Raw genomic sequence first — 12,383 nt, forward strand, 5'->3', positions numbered from 1 at the left:
ACCTACTGGTATGCCAGGTCTCTTAGGATAATTAACGCATGTATGTATATGCATGTGTTTTCTCTGAAATATAAAGGTGAAAGGATCTGCATTGGATATCAGGTTATTGATTAAAAGACATCAGTATTGAAAAAGTCCAGAGAGATGCATTGCCTTGTGCCCTGAATGTCCATGGTAACTTTATTTACAAGAAAAGACACAAAACTTCAAAGTGGAGGAAAACATTAAAAACATTAAAAAAGAAAAAAAAAGTATTATACTGACAGGTTTAGTTTAGAGTTTGAATGTAGTCTGATATTGACTTAGACTGATACTGGGTTCAAGAGGCACGATAGCTGCAAGGTGCAAATTGCCCCATTGGGTTGACTTCTTAGAGTCACACTCAAAAGCCAAGCAGCCAGTGAATTTGTTGGTTTAGGTTTTAGCAGTAGCACCGTGTCAGCCTTGCTATATATCTTTCTGTGTCTGCTGGAATGCCTGGAAAGTTTTGTTCCCAGCTTTACAGTCACTGCCCTGGGGAAGGACATTGCTGTGTTGGCAGCCCTGGGCCTCAGCTTTCATTCATTCACATGTTGAAGACCCAGTGGTTCAGTAGTAGTAATAGTAAATAAAGGGCAGCCTATAACACGGAAAGCTTTCAGTTTCTTCCTATTTGCTATATAATCAATTCATCTATGCCTCAAGGAAAACTTTATTAAAGCAAGAGGGATTCATATGGAGTAAGACAGCCTTATCACCACTTTCTCCTTTAAAAGAACCTTGATAAAGGGTGTACTCTATTCAGTCTAACTCCAGAAATCCTCACAGGGTTACTTAACGCAGTCACGGAGTGGACTGTTACTAAAGAAAGGATGAGGAGAGGTAAGCGGCCAGATTTCGAAATTCAGTATGTCAGTAAAGTGGAGAGCAGTCAGGGATGGTGAAGGCTGCAGATAGTTTTGTGCTTGCAGGGGTGGAACAGGGTATGTGCAGGGCAGGCAGATGTGAGATGAACCGAAATGAGATCAGAGGGACAACGTGGTCCTGGGTCTTGACCACCTTGTCCTGCTGAGTGCCTACTGTCTGTATCTGCACATCTTTTTTGACATTTACATTTTCATTATTCATCCAAAATGGGCAAGAAATGCAAACTTGAGATCTTTGCTCCAAACTTTCAGTTGATCCAATATACAGTAGTGAGTTTATATTAATCTTCACCTTTGTCTGAGGACAACATGGAAATGAGTCCCTAATCAATACTGCCAGCATTACGAAACCTGCAGGATCTCGCCCAGGAAGATCAAAATCTGAGTTTGAAGTTCGTACCTGCAACATGCATCTATACGCACTGCAGTCATGATGGCACTGAGTGTATCTGCTGTGGATGGATTGATGATCTGCTAATCTATAAGGATTTCTCTTCAGGAGATGTTGGCAGCTCCTTACTGATGAGACATGACAGTAAGAACAGGTTACTTTACCTCTGTGCTGTGATTTCTTTCCCTCCTACACAGAGCAAAGGGAACAACTTCTCAGAATATTCCTCTTAATGACGAAACTTCATAAATGATTATGAAATGCTTTGGGTGTTCAGAGGTGTGGCAGCGCAAACACTGTAACACGCTGGTTTTATTGATAACCTGCGTGGTGCTGTCAACCAGATTGCTAATATCCGGAGTAGTTCTTGTGTAAGAAGTAACTGGAGTATGTGTAGGGCTTTCGTGTTCTTGTGGTCTTCAGATGCCGAGGGTATAGAATGACAAGTCCCTGCAAGGTCTGAGATGTGAGCAGTGTCACTGGAAGCAAGGGCAGCTGCCAGCTCGGTAAAGGTCTGCAGATAAAGTGCCACACAGAGCTGTTGGCCACTGTTCTTGCAGCAATGAAGCCCTGGCTGGAAAACTGATACTGCTTCACCCTGTGCCCAGCCCCTCTGCAATGAGACTCCACTGCAGCAGGTGCACTCTGCTTTTAATCCTTAGGACAAAACCACTACCCGCTGCTCCAAGTAGCCATGGTTGTATGTAGGAACTCTGCTAAACAGAGTACAAAATTGCCAGGTAGCTCAAGCTTAAATCAGGGCAGGGGAAGGGTGGAAGCATAGCTGACCTCCGCTCTGCTCTGTCAGTGTGCAGTGTACAGGCTGGATCTTGTAGCCTAAAAAAGGCACATTTGTGTAGTGGAAATGCAACCTAAATTAATTGATGTACAAGTAAAACATAAAACAGGCTTGCACTGTGGTGAGGAGGAAGCAAATAGACTTTTTATAGCACAGGGCACTAGTTAGTGCACTAAGGAAGAAATCAGTAGTATAACATTGGGGTTAGATTTACGCCGTTTGCATACAGAATGTAAGAGAGCTCAATTCATACCTTGCATATAAAAACTCTGATTTATTTACATCAGTAAAAAATATATCTTAAATTTGAGTATGGTCTTATAAAACAATTGTATTCCAGAAAAATTGCATTAATGAAAAATGAAAGTATTGTCCAAAAAAACTGTATAAACATTTTTTTTTAAAGTGGCCACCCAAACTATCATTTCCTGCATACTATAGTTACTCTTAATCTCATGCTTGCGATACAAATTGAAGGTAAACACTTTATTTGCAATAGTCCTGTACATTAACTGTACTGAAGAGAATCTGTTACCTGTATGTAGTCATAAATTCATATTATAAACTTGTAGATCACTCCTGGAGAAGCTCTGTTTCTTGAATATAATGCTCCGTTTTCTGCAGCGTCCTTAGAGCAGCATCCGAACCCTTCAGCAGCTGCAGCGTTCAGGTGGGGTTGTGTTTGCAATGAGCCTCCTGACGACCACGGGCTTAGTCAAAGCTGGGAGAGATGCTGCGGTAGGATGAGAGCTCGTGTGCCAGGTTTTCAGGGGAGCCTGGGTCTTGGGGGAAGATGCTTTGGCTGACTCCATGTCTAGCTGGCACATGTGAGAGGAGGTTTCCAGCCTGATTGCTGAATTGAAGTGTTGCTCCATGTGCTGCTGTAGCTCTTGTACCACAGATTTTGGTGCTTGGGGTATATAAATGAATACTTTCTCTCATCACCCATCATGGGTGCTGGGACATTTCAGCATGAAACTATAAAGAGATAAAATGATTGTAGCAGCTGAGCAGAAGTTGTCCGCCCACTCTGTCACATTTTCATCTTCAGAGCTACATTTAGGCATGCAAAGCGCTGGCTTTCTGCTGTCATGTTCCTGGTTTGGGTCTATTCTGGGTGGTTCCTGCCAGCAGAACAGACACACTCAAAGTGCATGCAAATGTATTTGTATCTCTGTGTATCTGGGAGAGAGCTACACTTCTGAAGAGGGGGAAGGCCAGCCTGCAGTTTGCCCTGCTGTTGATCTTTGCAGTACCCGCAGTGATTTCCCAGTTCAACAGGGGACGGTGCATCTGCCTGTGTGACTGCAAGGTGGATCTGTTGGCATCTCCTGCCTGTACACTGTGGGTAAGGCTGCCTTGCCACCTCAAGCTCACAAAGCCCTGACAATCCAAAGCATCTGTTCACCAGGAGTTGCTTCTTTCTGTTCTATACCTTACCTTAAATATGACAATTAAGTTTCTTTGTGTCTGTGTCAGAAGATGGCACTGAAACAATTGAAGAAGGATTGTGACTAAGGCACCAGACTAAAACCTCAGGAGTTCAGTATCCAAAGGGGTCCCTTGTACAGCACAATACGAGTCTCAGTTTTCCCACCATGAAGGTGGCAGGAAAGGTTAAAAATCCTGTGTGAAGGCGGAGTGCCCAGATGCCACTATCATGAAAACCATAAGAAAAATTTAAACTATTCCTATCAAAATAGGACCACAAATGGCTTTTTTTTTTTTCCTGGATCTCATTCTGTACTGAAGTTGCATATAAAAACACATCAAATTAAAACAATTAAAATTACATTAATTCAAATTTGCATCTTAATTGTGATGATAAATGAGGTGAGCAAGATCCAGTAAATTCTGAAACTGTGTTCCACTGTAAAAGCCTGGGATTAATCGACTGTAAAGAACTTGTGTTTTTATTAACAAACATCTGTCTAGACTCTTCACTGAAGTGACAATAAATCCCCTCAAACGGCATAAATCAGAAAGAATATAAACCTGTTTCAGGGAGAGCAGGGTTCTCTATGCTAGCATTCTCTTCTCTTAAAAAAAAAAGAAAAAATACACGTCCTCAGGTGCCTCAGGATTCATAATGTTGTTTGATTGGGCTATTACAAAACTACTCTAATCAGGATTAAGCCTTGTACCCTGGAAACTAGGGGTGATGAGATTATATGATGATCAAGGGTGATTTAGAAGATCAAAGCCTTTTTGAGGGAATAAGGTCCCTAATTTTACTCCTTTAAAAGAGGTTATTTTGTTTTAACTTGTATTGACCTTATTCTCTTTCTGCATGCTGATAAATACCCAGTGTAAAGATGTGGCTTTGCTGAAGCCATTGATGTTTTTGCAACAAAATCAATTGGTTCAGGATTTTACCTCCCCCCTGGAAATGTCACAACAGCCACTTTTTACATAACTGAAACTTTGATGCCTCCTGAATAAATAAAATGTCAAATATTGACAATTTCTGAAAGTTTTTGAACTCCTTTAGCCAAACAGTGAAACAAAGGACTTGTCTATGGGTCCTGTCTTTATCAAATCAATTTGCTTCAATTTGCTTCAATACTTGACCAACTGCAAAGTATTTCTTTTGCTCAGTGTAAATCTTTGAGTTGCACCACGAAATGCAATCCAAAGGAGAAGCAGCTGGCTACCCCTCTACTGATATTTCACTAGATTGTTGGGACCAGTCTGGGTTTTTCAATGTGATGCTGTCATATTGTTTCCTAAAAAAACAATGTAGCCAGGCTTTGGAGGTTTGGTTAAGGCCCCCTGGGGCCTCTGGCCTTGATTCTTTGCAGGTGCTTCTGCTGTCAGTCCCTCTGCAGCCCCTGGCCCACAATGTAGAGCTCGGGGTGGGACGCGGATCTGTTGGACTCTTTGATTTCGGGGACGCCAGGGCTGTTCCAAGAGTCGCCTGCTTTTCTAGGGCTCTCCTCCAAGCTGCAGAAGGAAAGATGCTTAAGTTAAGAGGCTAATGAATTGTGACTTTTTAAACCAGCACTGATTAGACCACATTAACCCTCAAAGCACAGATGCTGCACGATACCATGTAATTCCCTATCTCCTGTGTGTATGCACTATACTGTTCCCTCCCAAAAGTCTATTGGGAAGCAAACATTTCATATGTTGGACCGGGGATCAGTATGAATCTGGGCTTACTTACAGATAGACACAGATTTGCACAAAAAGTCTTGTTCCAGACCCTGCTGGAGGAAAGGTCTTACCTGTGTTACACGTCTGTTCAGTGAGGTTACAGTGATTTCTGAGTATGCCAACATGACTGTGGGATGTGTGCTCTGGTGGTATAAATCCATCACACTGCAGTCAGGAGAACTGAGACATGGAAAGTGTAAACAATGTTCCTGAAGTCACACTGGCAGTCTTTAGGGTCATAGGGACTTTATGAATCAAAATTGATTATAGCAGTGGAGCTGGTCATGAATGTCTCATGCCCTGGGCCTTCATGCCGAAATGTGCCCTGTGTTGCTGTAACTAATTAAACTGGTTTAAGCTCTGGGAATCATTATTGTGGTTTAAGTATATAAACTGCTAAACTGAATTAGCTTTCAACTACAGACAAGCTTTTGTGTTCCTATTCTGACTGCTAGGAGTTCAATTATTTGAACTGAGGAAGAGATTTCTGATATGTGACCAGTCATGAAAATAATCCAGACTCAAATATCACCCAGTTGCAGAAGGTCTCACTTGGGCTACTTGCTTTGGGCCTGATTCAGTCAACACAATCCATCCCCACGCCTTCCTCAAACAATATCTTAAAGGCATTTAATCTTTTATCTTTGTTCTACCTCTTGGGAGATTAGCAATCGTAATAACATATTATTTTGTTTAACTGCACACACAGAAATCCTATTACAGATCAGCAAGATTTCTGTGAGCAGAGCGATTGTACATGTTATGCCTTGATAAGATGCCAATAGCTGCTGATTGCTGTCAAACAACCAAGCTTAGAAACCAGCAAAGTCAGCTCAGTCTGTCCATCTACTGGCTGTCCATGTGGGAACCAGTTGTACTGGCTTGAGCACTGAAACTCTCATCAAGTACCCTAAGACTAGACACAAAGGCTCTATCTCCCGCCTTAGTTAGGGCTAATGCTGTCTTAAGTCCTGATACTCCTTAGAGAACAGGATGGGCTGGAGACAATCTTGGGAAAGAAGTGCTTTTTGCCTTCTAGGGGAGCAGCGAGTGTGCAGGAGACATGCAAATCTGCGTATAGCACTGACATTTAATGCCTGGCAACACCAGCTAGCAAGTGAGATGGAAGTCACCCCCTTTTTTTGGTGTTTCTTCTAAAATGGAGTGGGTGGCAGAGGGTGCTCAGCTGCCTAATGAGAAACATGTTGCTTGTACAAGCTCCTCTCTGTAACAATCTGCTTCTCATCAAATTGATGTTTTAATTGGGCATGGAAAAATTGGAGGACTCTATCCTTGAGTTTGGGAGCATGGTAGAGCTGATTTTCAAAATGTTTTACCTGTAAAAGAGTGACGCTATTGCAGGTTTGCCTCTGCCTCTCCTCCCTCCTGTGACTAGTGCTTGGAGCTGCTAGTAACAGACAAAACCCCCACATAGACAAAAAAATAGGCATTGTCATATTCGTAGAGGAGAGGTAGAGCAAGGGAAGGAATGAAGGAAAGGAGACTGACAGCTGGTTGGGAATACCTTGTGAACTTGAGACCAGATGCAAACATGGCCAGATCGAGGAGGTTTAGGAGTGCAACATCTGGTTTGGGGACATGTTTCGAAATTTCCCTCTGTCAGCTGAATGAATGGCAAGGCAGAGGAAGCCTTGTATGCTTAATGAACTTGAAGGAGAAAGACAGACCAGGGTATGGTGGTTTGTCTCTTATGGCATCTGCTGCAAGAGCAGGGGTCGGCATCTGTGCATGGGGATGTGGCGCTCACAGCTGTGGCCAGTATCTAGTGGAGTGCCTCAGGGGTCAGTACTGGGGCCAATATTATTCAATATATTCATTAACGATTTAGACGAGGGAAAAGAGTGTACTATCAGCAAGTTTGCTGATGACACCAAGCTGGGAGGAGTGGCTGACACGCCAGAAGGCTGTGCTGCTATCCAGTGGGACCTGGACAGGCTGGAGAGTTGGGCGGGGAATAACCTGATGAAATTTAACAAGGGAAAGTGTAGAGTCCTGCATCTGGGCAGGAACAACCCCAGGTTCCAGTATAGGTTGGGAAACTACAGACTAGAGAGCAGTGTAGGGGAAAGGGACCTGGGGGTCCTGGTGGACAACAGGATGACCATGAGCCAGCACTGTGCCCTTGTGGCCAGGAAGGCCAATGGCATCCTGGGGTGTATTAGAAGGGGCGTGGTTAGTAGATCGAGAGAGGTTCTCCTTCCCCTCTACTCCGCCCTGGTGAGACCACATCTGGAATATTGTGTCCAGTTCTGGGCCCCTCATTTCCAGAAGGACAGGGAACTGCTGGAGAGAGTCCAGCGCAGGGCAACAAAAATGATTAAGGGAGTGGAGCATCTCCCTTATGAAGAAAGGCTGAGGGAGCTGGGTCTCTTTAGTTTGGAGAAGAGAAGACTAAGGGGGGGACCTTATTAATGTTTATAAATATATAAAGGGTGAGTGCCATGAGGATGGAGCCAGGCTCTTCTTGGTGGCAAACAATGATAGGACAAGGGGTAATGGGTTCAAACTGGAACACAAGAGGTTCCACTTCAATTTGAGAAAAAACTTCTTCTCAGTAAGGGTGCCAGAACACTGGAACAGGCTGCCCAGGGAGGTTGTGGAGTCTCCTCTGGAGACATTCAAAACCCACCTGGACATGTTCCTGTGCGACCTCACCTAGGCGTTCCTGCTCCAGCAGGGGGATTGGACTAGATGACCTTTTGAGGTCCCTTCCAATCCCAATCATACTGTGATACTGTGATTTCACAGCCACTAGCATTTAAGTATAGATTGAAACATTTAACGATATGAAACTGTAACATGTAATAGGCAAAATAAAACTTAATATTCTTAATGCAGTATGTTTCCTAGTTGCATATCACCTGAACATAAGATGTGTCAGTCTACTGATCTCACTAGTTCTGTGATCTGCCTCCAGCACACAGTTGCTACGCAATGCTTGGGAAAGAGAGAAAACCCAGCAGTGCTGTAATACAATAAATAATTGTTACAGCATCATAAAGTGAAAAGAGATCAGTCTTTTCTGACCCCTGCAAGATATTAAATTTGCTGCATTTATTCTCTTCCAAGATACTGGACAAACTCAGACTCAATGATCTCACAGAAAGAAAGAAAATCCCTTTTGAATACGGGTTTGCTAAGGATAATGAAGTTGAAATACAAACCACCTAATCTGCAATGTGTAGCTTCAGACCTGATCCAGCTTTTCTGAAAGTTCACAGGTATTTTTACTCCAAACAGCATCAATTTGAGGCTCATCATGAGTGTATAACATTTAGGAACACACAGCTGGGGATAAAAAAAACAGAGCTTTAGCTGAAATGAAGAGACAAAAATCAGAGATCAGGGTTCCATTTGCAGACAAGAGAATCATAAAAATGTTGGCTGGAAGTCATCTAGTCCAACAGATTCTAAGATGATGTGCACCGTGCCCTTTCTGCAGACAGGAATGGGGTTGATGAGTTCCCCAGGTCCTCCACTTTCTTGCCTTTCCAAAAATCTGGCATAACACTTGTCATTTTCAGTCATTGTGAATTTGCTGGCCTCCTTTCCAATTACCGTAAGTTGTCATAGACATCATAGACAGCCCCACAAGCACATCAGCCTGCTTTTTCAGGATGCTTGGGTCCATCCAGCTCTATGGATTTGAATACATGCACCTTCTGTAAGGCCGTCCCTGACTTGTTGCTTCTCTGATGTTGGCCTCCCTTCTCATTTCCAAGCTGCACTCACACGCACATAGGTCTCGGACCAGGCTTTGTACTCAGGTTAAAAAAAAATCCAACACTTTTGCCTTTTCCTTTTACCAGTGGACAAATACTTCCACTGAACTTCCTTGTACTACTGGAGTACCTTCTTGTTGGCTTTCACGTTTGCTACTCTTTCATCTCCAGCTGGGATTTGATATGATTTTGGATTAATTACTTAGGTCAATATTTTAAAAAATGCCCACTATTTTGGCTTCATAATTTGACTTGAAGGCAAGAACTGACACAAGATTAGGATATCATTCAACCTGGGGGATCTATGTAGGGAATCTAAGCCCTCAAAACAGTCAACAGACAGTGAGGTTGGAACTCGTGGAAGTGGTGTGAAAATCCCCAATGACATTGCTAGCTGGCCAACCAAAAACTCAGGCAGACTTAGCAGATACAAAGGAGTGGTTTATAGCACCTCCTGACTATGATTTCTGTGAAAGGAAATAACTCCTATCTAGGGTCTCACTAGGGTGTCATTTCAAAACTACATGTGAGCACTCAAACATTTCCAAAAGACATTGCAGCCAAATGTTTATAATTTGGGTGCTACAACACCACATATTCTTCAACAAGGTCCTAATGTTCTTCAAGGCTGAGGAAATTAAGATCAAAAGCCTTGCTCAGGATCATGGAGCAGGTCAACAGCCAAGCCAGACACAGACCTTCGTTTTCTTCCCAGCTCAGTCAATGACACTGGACTACATTGCCTTGTACAATTGTATGCAGAACAGAGAGCACAACATATTATTGCAAGAGGACGGATTGCTAAGAAAGCAAACAGGTAAATTCTTGCACACTAAGGACACGGTGTAAAGTGAGACCACGTACTCTGTAGCTCTTCATGGAGACATATAGAGGACTATAGCCCATAAGTTGGCAGGGCTGATCAGGAGGGCTTTAAACTAGGTTTGAAGGGGGAAGGGATTGAAACTGGGCTCTCCAAAGATCAGCCTAAGGATGGAAAGCCCGAATTAAGAGTGGAATCAGCAGCCCACTTGAAGTGCATGTACACTAATGCATGCAGTATGGGCAACAAACAAGAGGAGCTGGAAGCCATCATGCAGCAGGAAAGCTATGACATAGTTGCCATCACAGAAACATGGTGGGATGACTCATATGACTGGAGTGCTGCTATGTGTGGCTACAAGCTCTTCAGAAAAGACAGGCAGGGTAGGAGAGGTGGAGGGGTGGCTTTATATGTTAGAGAGTCACTCGACTCTGTTAAACTTGAGGTCAGCAGTGACAAGGTTGAGTGCCTGTGGACAGAATCAGAGGGAAGTCCAACAAGGCTGACATCCTCGTGGGTGTCTGTTACAGACCGCCCAACCAGGACGATGAAGGAGATGAATTATTCTACAAGCAGCTGGCAGATGTCTCAAAATCGACGGCCCTTGTTCTTGTGGGTGACTTTAACCTGCCAGATATCTGCTGGGAGCTCAATACTGCACAGAAAAGGCAGTCTAGGAAGTTCCTAGAGTGTATAGAGGACAATTTCCTTCATCAGCTGGTAAATGAGCCCACCAGGGGCAAGACCCTGCTGGACCTACTGTTTACAAACAGAGAAGGGCTGGTGGGAGATGTAGTGGTTGGAGGCCGCCTGGGGCATAGCGACCATGAAAGAATAGACTTTTCAATACTCAGAGATGCAGGGAGAACCATTAACAAAACCTCTACGCTGGACTTCCGGAGGGCAGATTTTTGCCTATTCAGAAGTCTAGTTCAGAGCATACCCTGGGAAACAATGCTTAAAAACAAGGGGGCCCAGGAGGGTTGGACATGCTTCAAGCAGGAGGTTTTGAGTGCACAGGAACAGGCTATACCAGTGTGCCGAAAGGCTAGCCGGCGGGGAAGACAACCGGCTTGGCTAAACAGGGAGATTCTGAATGAAATGAGAAATAAAAAGAGACTTTACTGACTGTGGAAAAAAGGGCTGGCTACTTATGAAGAATTTATGGAAATAGCTAGATCATGCAGAAAAAAAATCAGGGAAACAGAAGTGCAATTTGAAGTTAATTTGGCCAATTCTCTCAGGGATAATAAAAAGTCCTTCTTCAAATATGTTAATAACAGAAGGAGGGGCAAGGAAAACCTCCATTCTCTGTTGGACTTTGAGGGAAATATAGTTAACAAAGATGAGAAGAAAGCTGAGGTACTTAATACCTACTTTGCCTCAGTTTTTACCAGTAAGACAGGTGGCCCTCAGGACAACTCATCTCTGGAGGTGGTTGACAGAGATAGGAAGCCAAATAGGCCCCTTGTATTCCAGGAGGAAATAGTTGGTGATTTACTGAGCCATTTGGATCCTCACAAGTCTGTGGGACCAGATGGGATCCATCCTAGGGTGATGAGGGAGCTAGCAGAAGAACTTGCCAAGCCGCTCTCCATCATCTTCCAACTGTCCTGGATCACTGGGGAGGTCCCATATGATTGGAAATTGGCCAATGTTACCCCAGTCCACAAAAAGGGCTGCAGAGCTGACCCTGGCAACTACAGGCCTGTCAGCCTGACCTCGGTGCCTGGCAGGGTTATGGAGCAGATCATCCTGAATGGAATCACACAGCACCTTCAGGATGGACAAGGGATCAGACCCAGCCAGCATGGGTTTAGGAGGGGCAGGTCCTGTCTGACCAACCTGATCTCCTTTTATGATCAGGTGACTCACCTGGTGGATGAGGGGAAAGCCGTGGATGTGGTCTATCTGGACTTCAGCAAGGCCTTTGACACTGTCTCCCATAATATACTCCTGCAAAAGCTGGTAGCCCATGGCTTGGACAAGTGTACTCTACGCTGGGTTAAGAACTGGCTGGAGGGCCGGGCCCAGAGAGTGCTGGTGAATGGGGCTGCATCCAGCTGGCGGCCAGTCACTAGTGGTGTTCCCCAGGGGTCAGTGTTGGGTCCGGTCCTGTTTAACATCTTTATTGACGATTTAGATGAGGGGATTGAGACCATCATCAGCAAATTTGCTGATGACACCAAGTTGGGAGGGAGTGTCGACCTGCTGGAAGGCAGGAGGGCTCTGCAGAGGGATCTGGGTAGACTGGAACAATGGGCTGATTCCAATGGGATGAAGTTCAATAAGGCCAAGTGCCGGGTCCTGCACTTTGGTCACAACAACCCCCTGCAGCGCTACAGGCTGGGCACAGAGTGGCTGGAGAGCAGTCGGACAGAAAGGGACCTGGGGGTACTAATTGACAGGAAGCTCAACATGAGCCAACAGTGTGCCCAGGTGGCCAAGAAGGCCAATGGTATCCTGTCCTGTATCAAAAATAGCGTGGTCAGCAGGACAAGGGAAGTGATCCTTCCCCTGTACTCTGCATTGGGGAGGCCACACCTGGAGTATTGTGTTCAGTTCT

General features: G+C 44.4%; 1 protein-coding gene across 1 annotated transcript in view; it reads right to left on the reverse strand.

Moving 5' to 3' along the window:
* Positions 1–2,212: 2,212 nt before the first annotated feature.
* Positions 2,213–12,383, reverse strand: part of LOC135579145 (uncharacterized) — a 37,104-nt gene continuing 26,933 nt past the window's right edge. Inside the window, exon 9 of the mRNA XM_065058702.1 lies at positions 2,213–8,560. The gene's annotated coding sequence lies outside the window, so the exon portion shown is untranslated. The remainder of the gene's footprint in view (positions 8,561–12,383) is intronic.

The sequence above is a fragment of the Columba livia genome, chromosome 3 (genome assembly GCF_036013475.1).
Source record: "Columba livia isolate bColLiv1 breed racing homer chromosome 3, bColLiv1.pat.W.v2, whole genome shotgun sequence".
NCBI classification, from domain to species: domain Eukaryota; kingdom Metazoa; phylum Chordata; class Aves; order Columbiformes; family Columbidae; genus Columba; species Columba livia.